Consider the following 13,199-nt stretch of genomic DNA (forward strand, 5'->3'; position numbering starts at 1 on the left):
TCCTATATCATTTAAACTGTTGACTTATGGGAAAAGGTGGTACATAATAGAAAAAGATAATTAGATTTTATAATCTTGTTTCTTCAGTGGTTTTACTTAAAATAATATCTTAATAGATGAATGTGGTGGCATATGCCTTTAATTCTAGCACGTGGGAGGCAGATCTCTGTAAGTTTGAGGCCCATCTGGTCTACATAGTGAGTTCTAGGCTAGCTAGCGCTGCACAGCAAAACTCTGTCTCAGAACCGTCTTTACAGTTTAGACCTTTATGGCAAAATATCACCAGGGGTATAATTGCGGCACTTACGTCTAACAGGGACTAAGGTACACTGAGTACAAGGTAGTTCATATCTAATCCTGTAAACTTAGCCACATACGAGTGACTGGTGAGGTCCTGAGATTCTAGAGGAAAACCTCGTTCTGTCACTTTCCTAAAGCAATGATTCCTAACTGCCCCCCAAACCCTTATCCTTGCACCCACAGGTAAGTGTAACTCTCACCTCTCGTCAGTAAACCTTCTTTTTGCCCTACTTGGGGACCATCACAGATACCTATAACTGGTTAAAATGCAGAGTACACCTGACTGTGGGGCACCCAATCACACTTGATAATCTATATCCCTACCTCTACATCTAAGGCTCAGGAGACATAGAAGAATCCGGGGGTGGGGGACTTTAAGTGCCAGAGAGAACCAGGACTCCAGCTGCAAGATTGCGTCTTGTGTATATGGTAGGGAAGCTGCGCCCACAAAATTTCAAAAATTTGGTCATCTAAACAAGACCTGCACAATTACAACACCAGCTGACATACAAGCAGGGATGGAGGCAATCTCAGGAGCCCCTACCCTTAGATGAAGAGTGATAGGCAATTAGCTGCTGAGAGAGGGGGAATCCATCTTTTCCAGGGATAAATTCTCTCACAGGCTATCAAATCCAAGTGGTCATCCCTAAACAAACATGGGTGTAACACTAATCTTTTATCTGTGGATATTGATGACCTTTTATTCATTTGGCAACTTTATGAAGGTCCGTTATGTTTCAGGCACAGTGTAACTGGGGATTTCAGAATGAGACAAAGCTCCCGCACTCAAGGGCGCCCAGATTTCAGTAGTTGATTCAGAGGAAAAGCTCTTTTGATCAGTAAGTAAGTGGTGAAAATTCAACAATACAACTTAGAATACACAACTGCATCCAAACTCGGGAGGAAGAAATAAACACTGCTTTAAATCAGTCTGGTTTCACTTGAAGTGCCGTATTCCTCATGGCGAGGCGGCATTTTGAGAGTTTATGAATGTGTACTCAAAAGTATATCTACAAAGGCAGGAAAAGAATAGATAGTTGCTACAGTATGAGTGTTTATTCATGCCTATTATTTTCTAAATATGCCTTTTCCTTGTTAGTGTCTTCACTTTCTCTGCCAGGGAAATGCTTGGCACACAGTAGGAGCTTGTGAAAAAAATGATAACTGGCGGATAAAATTATGTACTCAAATCCCGAGGATGGCAATTTCTCCACAGGCATCATTGTGGAGCCAGCGTGGGTCTCCCTGATGCTCAAATGTTAGTGCCCCACCACCAGAGTGCATGTGTTTGGAGCAAGGAAGTGATTGAGGTTAAATGAGATTATGTGGGTGGGACTCTGATCAGATAAAATAAGTGTCCTTATCAAAAGGGGTGCCAGACAGCGTACAGCCTCTCGCTCTCCAAACAAACCAGAGAAAGATCAATTGAGGATTTATCAAGGAGGCAGGAGAAGAGCCTTTACTAGCAGCCGGATCAGTCTGGATGTGTTTCAGCCTCCAGAGCTGAACATCCATTGTTGAATAGACCACAGCTACTAATGTAGCCTCCATGAGACCCTTGCCTGCCATTCAAAGACTACAGAAACTGTTAGCCTCTGTTGATCTAATATGCTAATTTCCCGCTATAGAATATGAGATTGCTTCAGTAACCGACGTCCTTGCTGTCAGTTATTGGCCTAGGGAATACTCCTTAAATACGGTTTGTTTCTTGCTTCGACTGCGGAGATGCCAGCTTGCGTAGATCAGAGTAGACACATGTAAGAGTGGAGGGAATTGTCTGATGTTAATTCTAGATTGAAAAAAAAGTAGGCTAAAAAGATTGGCCATCTTATCCTCAGATGCAATGGTGCTGCGGCCCCTGACAATGATGATGACGATGATGTTATAATAATCTTGGGAGGAAAAAGCAGGATAAACCAGTGCTGTCAGGAATCATGTTTGTATTTACTTTTCTATCGCCGGAAATGAGTGTTTGCTTATGTCAATATTTTCCTTATGATTATATCCCTCAATAAACTAAAGCGTGTGTATTAATTTATAGATGCGGTTGAAGGAAACAACAGTCTTGGCATTTCTTGACAAAGCCAAAAACGTTAGTCCCTGGATTAGAAGAATTAAGTATGCACCGTTTACAAAGTCAACAATTGCCTTTCCTGTTATTTGCTTATGTCTGATCTTTAGATTTTGCACACACATGTGTTAGTACATAAGAATAATCAGTTTATAGGGATATTTCCATATGCTTTTATGTGCTAATACTAATTGGGAAGATTTAAACAACTCGAAGAAGTGTTTTTTCATCTTCCACCTCCCTGGCATTATTCATGGATGAGAATTTAACCGCCTGTTAAGAGCTGCAGGCCAAATGACTAGCCCCTATCCCTTCTCTGGTTTGCCGCTCCTGCATGTTGAGTGAAGGCGTATTTTCATTCTCTATGAGCATACAGTTCCAGGAATCCAAGGGATCAGTGTGGCAGGAACAGCATGGAGCTGTGTTTCCTCTCGTTCCTCCCAGAAGAGAACTCATTTGTACATTCTCAAAGCCACAAGTCCCCTTCTGCAAATAGCTATTCACCTCCCTTGGCCAAGGTGACAAATGGCTTCGTCTGGGTTAGTGGACAAGAAGCACACTTCATTTATCTTCCTGCTCAAGCCGCTCGTGTGGGAAGGGGAGTAAAGGAAGGGGGTGTATTGTGACTTAGAGCTTCCTCTGTATTTTAGCCTGAGGGGGACCACGAGGTGTCAGTAAATCTTCTACCAGGTGTCCAAACATTAGGCAGCTTCCCCTAAAGCTGACCAGCAGTTCACAGATGGCAGGAAGTCTCGGAGACATTTGAGAGTGGCTGCGGGATGAGAGGGAGGAAGCCAGGCTTGGCAAGGCTGCCTGGCTCTGCCCGCTGTTGGGCTGCTTGAGAGCAGGGCTGTTCTCTCATTTCCTGACCGGTGCTTTGCAGCATTTTTTGCTTATGTTATTTGTATATGTGTGTGTGTGCATGTGTGTGTGCTATATGCATGCAAGTGTATGGATACGTGCTTGCTGTGGGAAGTCTTACGGACAGTGGTTACCCGCCCACTGGGCGTGGCCTCTTATACTATATATGCCAATGTAGAGCAGTCGTCCGGCCTCTTTGTTCCGGTTGAGGATTTCGGTTTCTGATCTCCATTCAAGCAGAGGATTCTGATTGCTCCCATATGCAGATGCATATGGAGACCTGAGGGGGGCATTGGATGTCTTCCTCTATCACTCTCTGCCATATTTTCTTAAGACAGGGTCTCTCACTGAACCAGAAGCTCTCCATTTCAGCTAGGCTGGCCGGCCAGTGCGCCTGTCTCCACCTCCAGTACTGGGGCCAAAGGCAGATGCAGCTGTGCTTTTTTATTTTATTTTTTTTTGTAATGTGGGTCTTGGGTATTTGAATCCACTCTTAACCCAATGAGCCATCTCTAGCTCCGATGTTGACTTCTTGAATGTTTGCTTGGCATTGTTCATTTTGTTCTGACTCAGTTGCTTGAATTGAAGGGGGAGGGGACCAACCAAATCTTATGCTCCATTCCCTCGCTGCCCATCTATGCGCTGAGATCCTGGAACTGAGCCTGACGCAGCTTGAAGCCATCAGACTTGAAAACTATCAGACTAGAGAGGCATGGAAAGCTTGAGACAAAACCGGCGTTGGAACCTTTCTTGTTTTCTATCTCTTTCTGAGAGGATCCTGCCAGACAGCCAGAGCGCATAATCCTTAGCAGGCTGTTCTCAGCCTCTCTGCAAAATGTGAGCATCTAGTCTCCAGGCCCCATCTATTTCTTTAAGGCCCCCCCCCCCCTTGTGCACATTTCTATCACCAGGCTGAGGAAAAGACTGAGTCCAGGGACACAACATACTCATTACTATCTCGCCTCCACTCCTATGACGCATTGCTTACCACTGGAAACTGACAGATGTTTGTAGAATTTAGTAGAAGCTACTATTTGATTTGGACATCGTTTAATTACCTTTATAGCAGCAGGTCTCTGGGTATGGCTATGTGCAACTTCTAGCAGGGAAGGAAAGTTATTTAGATAACATGGTTAGTGTATGGAAATGCTATATGAAATCCGAAAGCCATGGCCACATAGCCTTGTCATTTCCACAGGTTTCGGTGTGGAATCAAGGACGGTACGTTGAGTAGTATAAAGAGGAAGCCTAGAATCTTTGGGACTGAAGTTGGATGCTCACAGTTGAGTACACAGACATTGAGGAAATATGGGATTAATCCCACTAGGAAGTCCAGCATTTCTCCCTTAAGAAGTGTTAGGCTGATTGCTGAGAATTCCTGGCATCTCTGCCTGTGTCCTGTCTTACATCCTCTCTGCCTGACTTTTACTCTAGCTATGGCTGGGAAGCCAGGCTCTCACAGATTCAAATGAACAGCATCTACCTTCAGCTAAACTATGCCCTTGTCTTGGGACTCCCAGAGAACGTCATTCGTGAGTCACCTACATGAAGATGCAAAGAGAAAATAGCTCACAGGTTGGCCTTTGACTCTAGAGAGCTTGGATCTTATAGCAGAATGAGCCCCTCTGTCCTTGGCAAGGTGGTTTTGAGACATGTTTTAGGAGTCTTAGAAGGGCTGAGCCACACTGGACAACCCAGTGATGCCATCAGTTGCAAAAGTCACAGAGCATCAGCTAAGAGCAAGGTTTGTGAGGATCACACTGGAGAGCTGCCTTCACCAGGGCACCCAGGTTTGGAGAAGATGATGAGTCTGTGTGGTTAGTGTCGAAAGAGGAAGGACTCATATGGTCCCCAGAGTCTTCGACTGTTTTTATTATAATCTTATTTAACTATGTGTCAAATAAAGCTAGGTGAATACTCCGAGCACTTAAAACTCTCATATAATCACAAAGCCACTAGAGATTCACACATTAAAAGCAAATAAAATGACAAAATCCAATAAAATTCAAATTAACAACATTAATTTAATGTGATGGATGATGGATTTTGCAGAAATGAAATTGCTGTTGGCAAACGAGGGTGCCACTGACAGCTTGAGCTTCTCCTCTGGGTTCAGGGTGTCATGTGTCCCACAACGACACCCTTCTGCTGCTTGTTTTTCTCTTCGAGACACTTAAAAAACCTTTGTCTGGCTAGGACTGAATGCATTATTTACATATTGAAGCTGTCTGTGCTCTATTCTCCCGAGCAGAGACAACGGGAGTACTGTCAATTGTGTTACCATAAGTAAAGCGAAGGTAGAGGCTGACATTGCTTCACTGAGTAGAAGGAGGTGCCGGGAGGACACTCAGGGGTGGGGGTGAGAGGAGGGAAGGAGCTTGGCAATCTAAGTCTTTGCTTATGCGTTAGCTTAATTCGCAGCATCTTACAGAGGAAGAGGCTGGAGTCAAATATTTACTTCTGGAAAACGAAAGGGAGCTTGCTCGACTATTCAATGCCAATAAAGTGAAGGCTGAGGTATTATTTTGATCTGGGTAGCCCCCACTGGCATCTTGGTGTGAAGTGGAATATTGGCTAGCTATTACATTATGTCCTGTCTCTCCTACCCTTCTGCGAAGCCATTGTGCTGTGAGAAACTCTTAGGGAAAGGAAGTGTCATCGCAAAGTTTGAATCCGAGCTCCTGACAAATGCTTCCAGACTCGTTGCTGCATTCACATTGGCTCTAGCTCTTAGAGGGTCGCTTTTCTGAGGCTGGATCATAGGCTCAAGGAGGCTTCTGGCACAAACTGGACTATGCTTGAAAGCCTGCCCTCTGTCTCTTCTTTCTGAATAAAGGCTAGAGGTGGAAGCCAGTAAGGCGAGGTTCAGACAACCTGGGTTTCCATCTTGGACAAGCTTGGTTATCTGTACCGCAGTCTCCTCGTGTGTTCACTGGGGGTGATGGTGGTGCCTGCTTCTTTGGATGAAACATATTCCTGTATGTGACGTGTCTAGACACAGGATCTGAAGGATGAACAAATGGCTTATAATCCAGTAGAGACAGCTAAAGAGACAACACCAGGATAGAAAATACCAAAATGATCAAGGATTTTACCTCATCATTTCAGAACTTGTTAGTTTGCTTCTTTGGATTAAAAATATTAATTTCTCAAGAATTTTATACATTATATTTACCCCTCATCTTCTCTTAGACACGTTCCTATAATTCTATAGCCATTCAATTTTGTGTGGGTATTAGAACAGAAAATGGGGAGCCAAGTTGGGTGTTGGGGGGATGGGTCAAGGAGGGTTGGTGGAGGGATGAATACACTCAAAACCCATTGTAGGAAAGTCTCAAGGAACTAAAAGCAAGGGATAGGAAGCACACTCTATCAAATCTCATTAGGTTTGGGACCATTCTCCGGAGTGTGCTCAACTTACCAGGGGGACACGCCCTTCAGGAAATCCAAGTCTTTTTCTCTCAGCAGCTCTCAGTTATCAGCGGCCCCTGGGCTAGAGGTGGGACAGCGTGTCCTCTCCCTACTCCAGGATGGGACTTTGTCTGTCTTGAGCTTGCTCTGGCCTTGCATATGCTGTCACAGTCGCTGACTTCATATGTGCCACTGTCTTGCGTGTCTGGAAAGCTCTGTCCCTTGTAGTCAGCCACCGCCTTTGGCTCTTACCCCTTTCCTGCGATGATCCCTGTGCCTTGGGCAGAGGGAGGTCAGAGATTTGCCTTTGTGAAGGAGAAAAAGTCATGGAGAAATGGTGTAAGGAAGCCAGGAATGGTAGCACACCCCTACAACCCAGCCCTCGATCCTCTCTTAAAAAGTGTGTGTGTGTGTGTGTGTGTGTGTGTGCACGAGGGGGGGATGAAAAGGAAACACTGTGAAGAAAAACGCAGTGCAAACAATTTGTAAGGGCTTTGACTGGAACACTTCAGAAAGTCTTACTTTCTTCCTGACATTTAGTTCTCACTGAAAACCAGAGGTGCTAATTACACGGTATCCTGTCTGTTTATCAAGGCTTGTCCCCACGGACGGTATTTGGCACACTTGGTTCTCTCAAGGCATTTTGCTGAGTCAGATAGGCCTTGTCGTAATTCGAGTTCCTCCAGAAGCTCTGAGACTGGATGGGAGGAAGGAAGATGGAGGAGAGGTTACTGTCTTTGGGTCCTCTGGGAAACAGCAGTGAAAACTCATTCATTGCTTCAGCCGGCCTGCGGAGGTGCTGGGTAGCCATCCTCTGACCAACTGGTTCTCCTCCGTCATTTGTTGAGGCCTGCAGAAGATGGAGGTTCAACTGTCTGACACTTTTGACCTGCCTGCTTGGTCCTGGTGGGCTCTGGTGGCTGGAGGGAGTTGTTAGGCCTGGGTTGTCAGGCAGTGGGAGCTGGAAGGCTTAAGATGGGCCTGAGGAGCCCGGGAAGATCTCGGAGTACAGCTATGGGAGTGGCCTTAATTTAGCCTTCATTCCTCATCTAGTACAGAATGATCTAGTGTGATTTTATTTTGGGTAGACTCTGTCTGATATCAATTGCGAATTGCATAAATCCTGTTAAATCCTCTGCTGTCTGTGACCCCAACACCTCAGAGTGACTCTCAGTAGGCATTTGTATATGAACCTACTTTGATGCATTTAGAAGACCTGTTTGCTGAATGTCTTCAGGGATGAGCCTCTAATATCTTGGTTTGGCTCAGCCTTGCAAATTGGGGTGTGTGTGGAGGGAAAACAGGGAGAGGGGGGAGGAGTAGAGAGGGAAGACAGGGTCATGCAGGTTCAAAGAGGCTGATGAAGCACCTGGAACGAGAGGGGCCCCAGGTTAGACCTCATCTTATTCAGATATAGTGATGAATGAGATGCGATGAGGCCATAGAAGGCCCCGTGGTCTTTACATGCCTTCTGGTGTTGGGGTGGATTAAGGTCGGTCATCACCATGCCATTTAAAGAGCTGCTGGGGTATAGTCTGCTTTTATTAGGTCCTTTGGTTGTCATGGTCAACTGCTCACTCTTTAGACAGGAGTGAAAGGTAAGGCAAGTGGAGATGGGTCCCTTAGGTTGGGGAAAGACACTGGCATTGAGGAATATGGATTAGAACAGAGAGACAGCCGTCAGAGGTGTGCTGGACTGGCCTGGACTCAGAACCCCTGGATGGAGTCTGGTCTCTCCTTTTACATCTTGTGCCTTAGACAAATGCAAGTATTGTTGCGGGTTGAATGTGAAATGTTCCCCATAGACTCATGTTTCAAGATTTGGTCCCCAGCTGGTGATGCTGTTTGGGAGGTTGCAGAATCTGTAGGTGGTGGAGCCATGATGGAGGATGTAGGTCACTGCGGGGAGGCAGGTCTTGAGGTTTTATTCCTGCTTCCCCTCTGCTTCCTGAGGGAAGAGGGGAGCTAGGATGTGAGCAGCTGCCTCCTGCTTCTACCATGGCACCTTCCTCACCTTCCCTACTTGCCAGATGCTTCCCTGCCACAACAGATGCGGTCTCCCCAGGACCAAAATGAACCCGTCCTTTCTTGTCGCTTTCCTCAGGGTATCTCATCAGAGTCACAGAAAAGCAACTAAGACAACTGTCCCTTTCTTCACCCGCTGGAGGAAAACAATGGTACTCCACTGATAAATGACAATATTGCTCACCACAATAAGTGAGCAAATATACCTATTTATACAGCACTTATTTCTGTTAGTCCTTTTAAGTGATGAAATACTTTAAATGTTTACATTCAATAAAATGCTTTTAATAGAATAATATTAAATTCAGTTATGGTACTCACAAAGATAATTACAGGTTTTCTAAAATGCTAATTCACAGTCTATATTACTGGGACACAGGTTTTTAAATTTAGTTTTGTTTTTATTAATACTTTTTAATTAAAGCAAAATAGTGGCAGTAAAATGCAATTCAAAGTCCACCGAATCGGGGACCCTGTCCCCGATTTCCCGGGTCAACTCTTTAGGGACAGCTGCTTCAGCTTTTTCCTTGTTTCCTTACACATCATATATTTAAAAATAATATAGTCATGCTGCTGTTTCTTGGACGGCTTTAGATAACTGATTTAGAGGCTAGCCCTTGTAGTCTACCCCTTGTCTATGTCTTTCTGATTTTTATCAATGTAATCAATTCACACTTTTGGGTCAAAACCCCCTGTCAGTATTTATGCCATTCTGACAGTAGAAATAACATTTGCTTCTGAGTCAAATTGTGACCTCTGGTTGTGTTAGCTTCTTGTACATAGTTTTATTTTCCTAAGGGTAAGTAAGGGGAAAATTTTGTTTAACTCAATTTTGTTTAACTCAATTTTTAAAATTATATTTTACCCGTTTGTGTGTGTGTGTGTGTGTGTGTGCATTGCGTTTGTGTGTGTGTGCTTGCTGGAGAGTGTTGGGGAGTACATTTATGCTGTGATATGCATCTAGAGATTGGCAGACAACTTATGGTTGTTATTTCTTTCCTTCAGCCCTGTGAGTTCCAGGGCTTACACGTAGGTTTGGTAGCAAGTGCCTTATCCTTGCTGAGTCCCTCCCTGGTCCTTGCTTAACTTTTCATTTTTGATTGCTAACTTTCCCAAAGATTCTGGCAGGTCTTCCTCATAAGTACCTGTCAAGATAGGATCTCCAACATCCTAACACATCAGATGCTTTGTGGGTTCCATTTCTCCTGATAGAATCCTCTTTTTTCCTGCTTGAGTTGGCTTTTCTTCGGCTCGTTAGTACATACAGTCTTTTTATTTTAGACTGCTGTTGATCACTCTGCTGGTTAGATCTCCTATTTTTGTGTTTTTCATGGATGCCGTGCCTGGTGTCCATCCCTTCCCACAATGCTGTCACTCATCCTATTGTAGCCTCTTTAAACAGTGTGCATCTTTGAGTTCTCATTTGCATGAAAAGATGCTATTGTTCTTGTAGTCCTGGCTGATAGTTTGATTGGGAAGATAATTCTAAATTGAAACGGTCTATTTTGAAAGCATGAATCAGTTGTTTTCTCGATAATGACAGACACAATATCTCTTAACTTCTTTGTATGAAGCCTGTTATTTCTATCTGCTAAACTCAGTGCCATCAAGTTTGGAGCCATTCTTTTCTGGGTTCCGTGCGGAGTATATCTCTCCCTTCCTTTTGACACCCTCTTTCTGCGTGCTGAACTTGTAGATTCCCTCTCTCTTCAGTCAGAAACCCCTCTACCTTCTCTGCTGCAAAAAATGTGTCACAGATTTTTCCTCTTGGATGTCTCTGTCCTGTTCTTTGTCTTTATGGGGCACAGGCTTTAATGCTTCCTTTTCCCCCAAAGGTTTATTTATTAATTGAGGGTGAGTGTGTGTGTGTGTGTGTGTGTGTGTGTGTCTGTGTGCACACGTGCATGTCTACCAGGATGCCTGAGAAGGCACAGTAAAGGTGTAGGAACCCCTGGAATTACATGTGGATAGAAGCTGTCTGAGGTGGGTGTTTACAGCTGAGTCTGGATCCTTTGGGGGAAGAGATTAAATGTTGAGCCATCTTTCCATCTCTCATTTTGTCCTTTCTTGATTCCTTAGTACATTTAGGCCTTTTGCTTAATAACTAAATCTCTTGTTGGGGTTAAAAAAAGAGAGACAGAGCAGGGCCAAGTGTAGGAAGAAGTGGAAGAATGAAAGAAGAGGGTTCAATGTGGAAGTCAGGCATCAATGGAAGGCGCTGTTCTTTTGCTTTTTGTGGTACCATGGATTGAACCCTGAATCTTATGCACACTAGGTAGGCACTCTGCTGTTGGGGCATACACTGACTTCTCATGAAGGACTTCATGACAACAAAGGACTTTATCAAGAAAGAAAAGCCAATCACACCGAAGTCCAGGCTGCCTCTATGTAATGTGATTTGTGTGGACACTGTAGACTGGGGAGTTGGAATTTCATTGCCAATCCATTATTGATGATAGAGATTTATCAATGAGCCATTATTGTAGCCTGTTTTCAAAGTGCTGCAGCATATGAGAATTTTATGCTTCATGGTACCTGGAGTGCCACCTGAGAACACAAGGTTGTAAAATAAAGGACATTGATTATGCAAAGCAAGTTCCATCTCGTGCTAGGAGGCGTGGCCCGCCTCCATCAGGGGCTCACCACCAGCCTCTTAGAAGACCAAAGACAGTGCCCAGTCAGTGCATATGAAAGGTGTGAGACCTTTCTGAACATGATTATGTGGGTGTAATATAGCATGATGGAAGCAAGGGAATTATGGATAAAGATTTTTCCGTTTTCATCTTGTCCATTTTTTTTCTTCCTTTGCCACCTTTCTTCTTTGTAAATCTGAAAGCTTTGAACAGTAGGTAATAATAGCTTGTTTGTTTGTGCTGTGAAGATAGCCATCACAGCAAGTTTGCTTGCATAGCCAGGTATGCTGCTCTTGCCAACTTGCAAGTGGATATCAGGGAGGCAGATCATAAAAAGGACACGCTGAACCGTGGCATCCTAGTTTTGGTCAGCCAAGAACCCCAGTCCAGATAGTAAAGACACAACAGGTCGCTGTGCAAATGAACTCAGAGATTGTGACAGCACGTACAAGGCCTGCAGGAGGCTCAGGGCAAACAAAATCCCAGCCTGGAGGAGGGGAAGTGAGCACAAAGTACCACCCCACCCAAGGAGCTATTTAAAAATGATTGCTGCTAGGCGAGGGAGAACCAGTTTTCATCAGTCCTGTGACACTGGGTACGTCAGCCACACCCTAGGGCAGACCCCAGCTCAGGAGTTGATCCACACCAAACAAACTCCACTTTTTCTTTTAGTAGATTTTTCTTTTTGCTTTTTTTGTTTTGTTTTGTTTTGTTTTTGGTTATCCTTTAAGAGAAAGGGCATAAAGTTGAGTCTGTAGGGAGCAGGGATGATCTGGGAGGAATTTGGGGATGGCGGGGGATGGCAAAAAATGACAAAAACATACTGTATGAAATCTTAAAAAAAAAAAGGTAAACCACCAAACACCAACACTAAAGCAAAACAAAACAAAACAAAACAAAAAAAAAACAAAACAAAGCCAACCAACCAACCAGTCAACCAAAACTCGATTGGAACCCAGTCCAGCTGTAGACTGTCCCCAACACGGCAGTGCTGCCCGGGATGTTTTGGCTTTCATTGGTTTTCTCGCTACTCTTCCTTTGTTTCATGATTTTCTCGAGCACACTTTATGCTTGTGCCTTTTGCCTCTGTGGGTCCGCTCTCTGTTTTTCTGATGCCTTATCAGAGGCATGCGGAAATATAGAGCATCTACCTAAGTGTTGGGGACAGAGACTTCCTGAAGCATCGACATCTGGGAAGGCAGAACTGAGCGTGTCCAGACTGAGTGTTAGATGGCCTTGACGCTTCACTCTCCTCACCTCCGACCTCAGATAACTTCCTGCAGATTGTGCTGCTCTTGGTGACCTTCAGTAGTGAATGGAAGAGGAGATAGGCAGGACAGTACTTCTTTTCCCCTCTGTTCTTTCTGTGAGTCTTGAGCTCCCGGAGTTCACGGGAAGGAAGCCCTACAGAACAGCGGCCATGGTCTCTCTCGCCTCAGAGCCTTTTCCATATCGATGACTTCATGGATTCACACAGACTTTGGTGGGCCTCAGCTTTCTTTGCTGTACAACGGAAAAGTAAAGACTGCCTCTGGTCTTTGCCATAGACTGTGGTGTAGCTTAGGGGCAGATGTGTGTGCTCACACAGCTTCCTGATTTCTTCTTCAGAATGAAGTTAAGCACTCAGCTTCCAAATGAACTTCTGTCTCAGTGGACATGGATTGGTGTAGCTGACAGCAATTAACACCCACCAAGGAGTCGTGAGCATCCTCCCAGCCCCTTTCCAATACCGAGTGGCGTGGTTTCCTAGACCGTTGACCTCCATCACGGTTGGACTCCTCTTTGTATTGTTCTAGAGAGTTCTTTGAGCTGTCCATGGTTGTTAAAGAGAAAGCTGGTTAATTTTGTTTGTTTTCTTCCCCTAGCATCTAGCACAGTACCAGGAAAATAATAAATAT

At 44.5% G+C, this 13,199-nt stretch overlaps 1 protein-coding gene across 1 annotated transcript in view; it reads left to right on the forward strand.

The window, feature by feature from the left end:
- Tmem178b (transmembrane protein 178B) overlaps positions 1-13,199 on the forward strand; it is a 388,626-nt gene that overhangs the window by 39,577 nt on the left and 335,850 nt on the right. The gene's annotated exons all lie outside the window — the stretch shown is intronic.

Source organism: Microtus oregoni, unplaced genomic scaffold (genome assembly GCF_018167655.1).
Source record: "Microtus oregoni isolate MIOR12 unplaced genomic scaffold, Mior012 000046F_ref0000063, whole genome shotgun sequence".
Taxonomy (NCBI): domain Eukaryota; kingdom Metazoa; phylum Chordata; class Mammalia; order Rodentia; family Cricetidae; genus Microtus; species Microtus oregoni.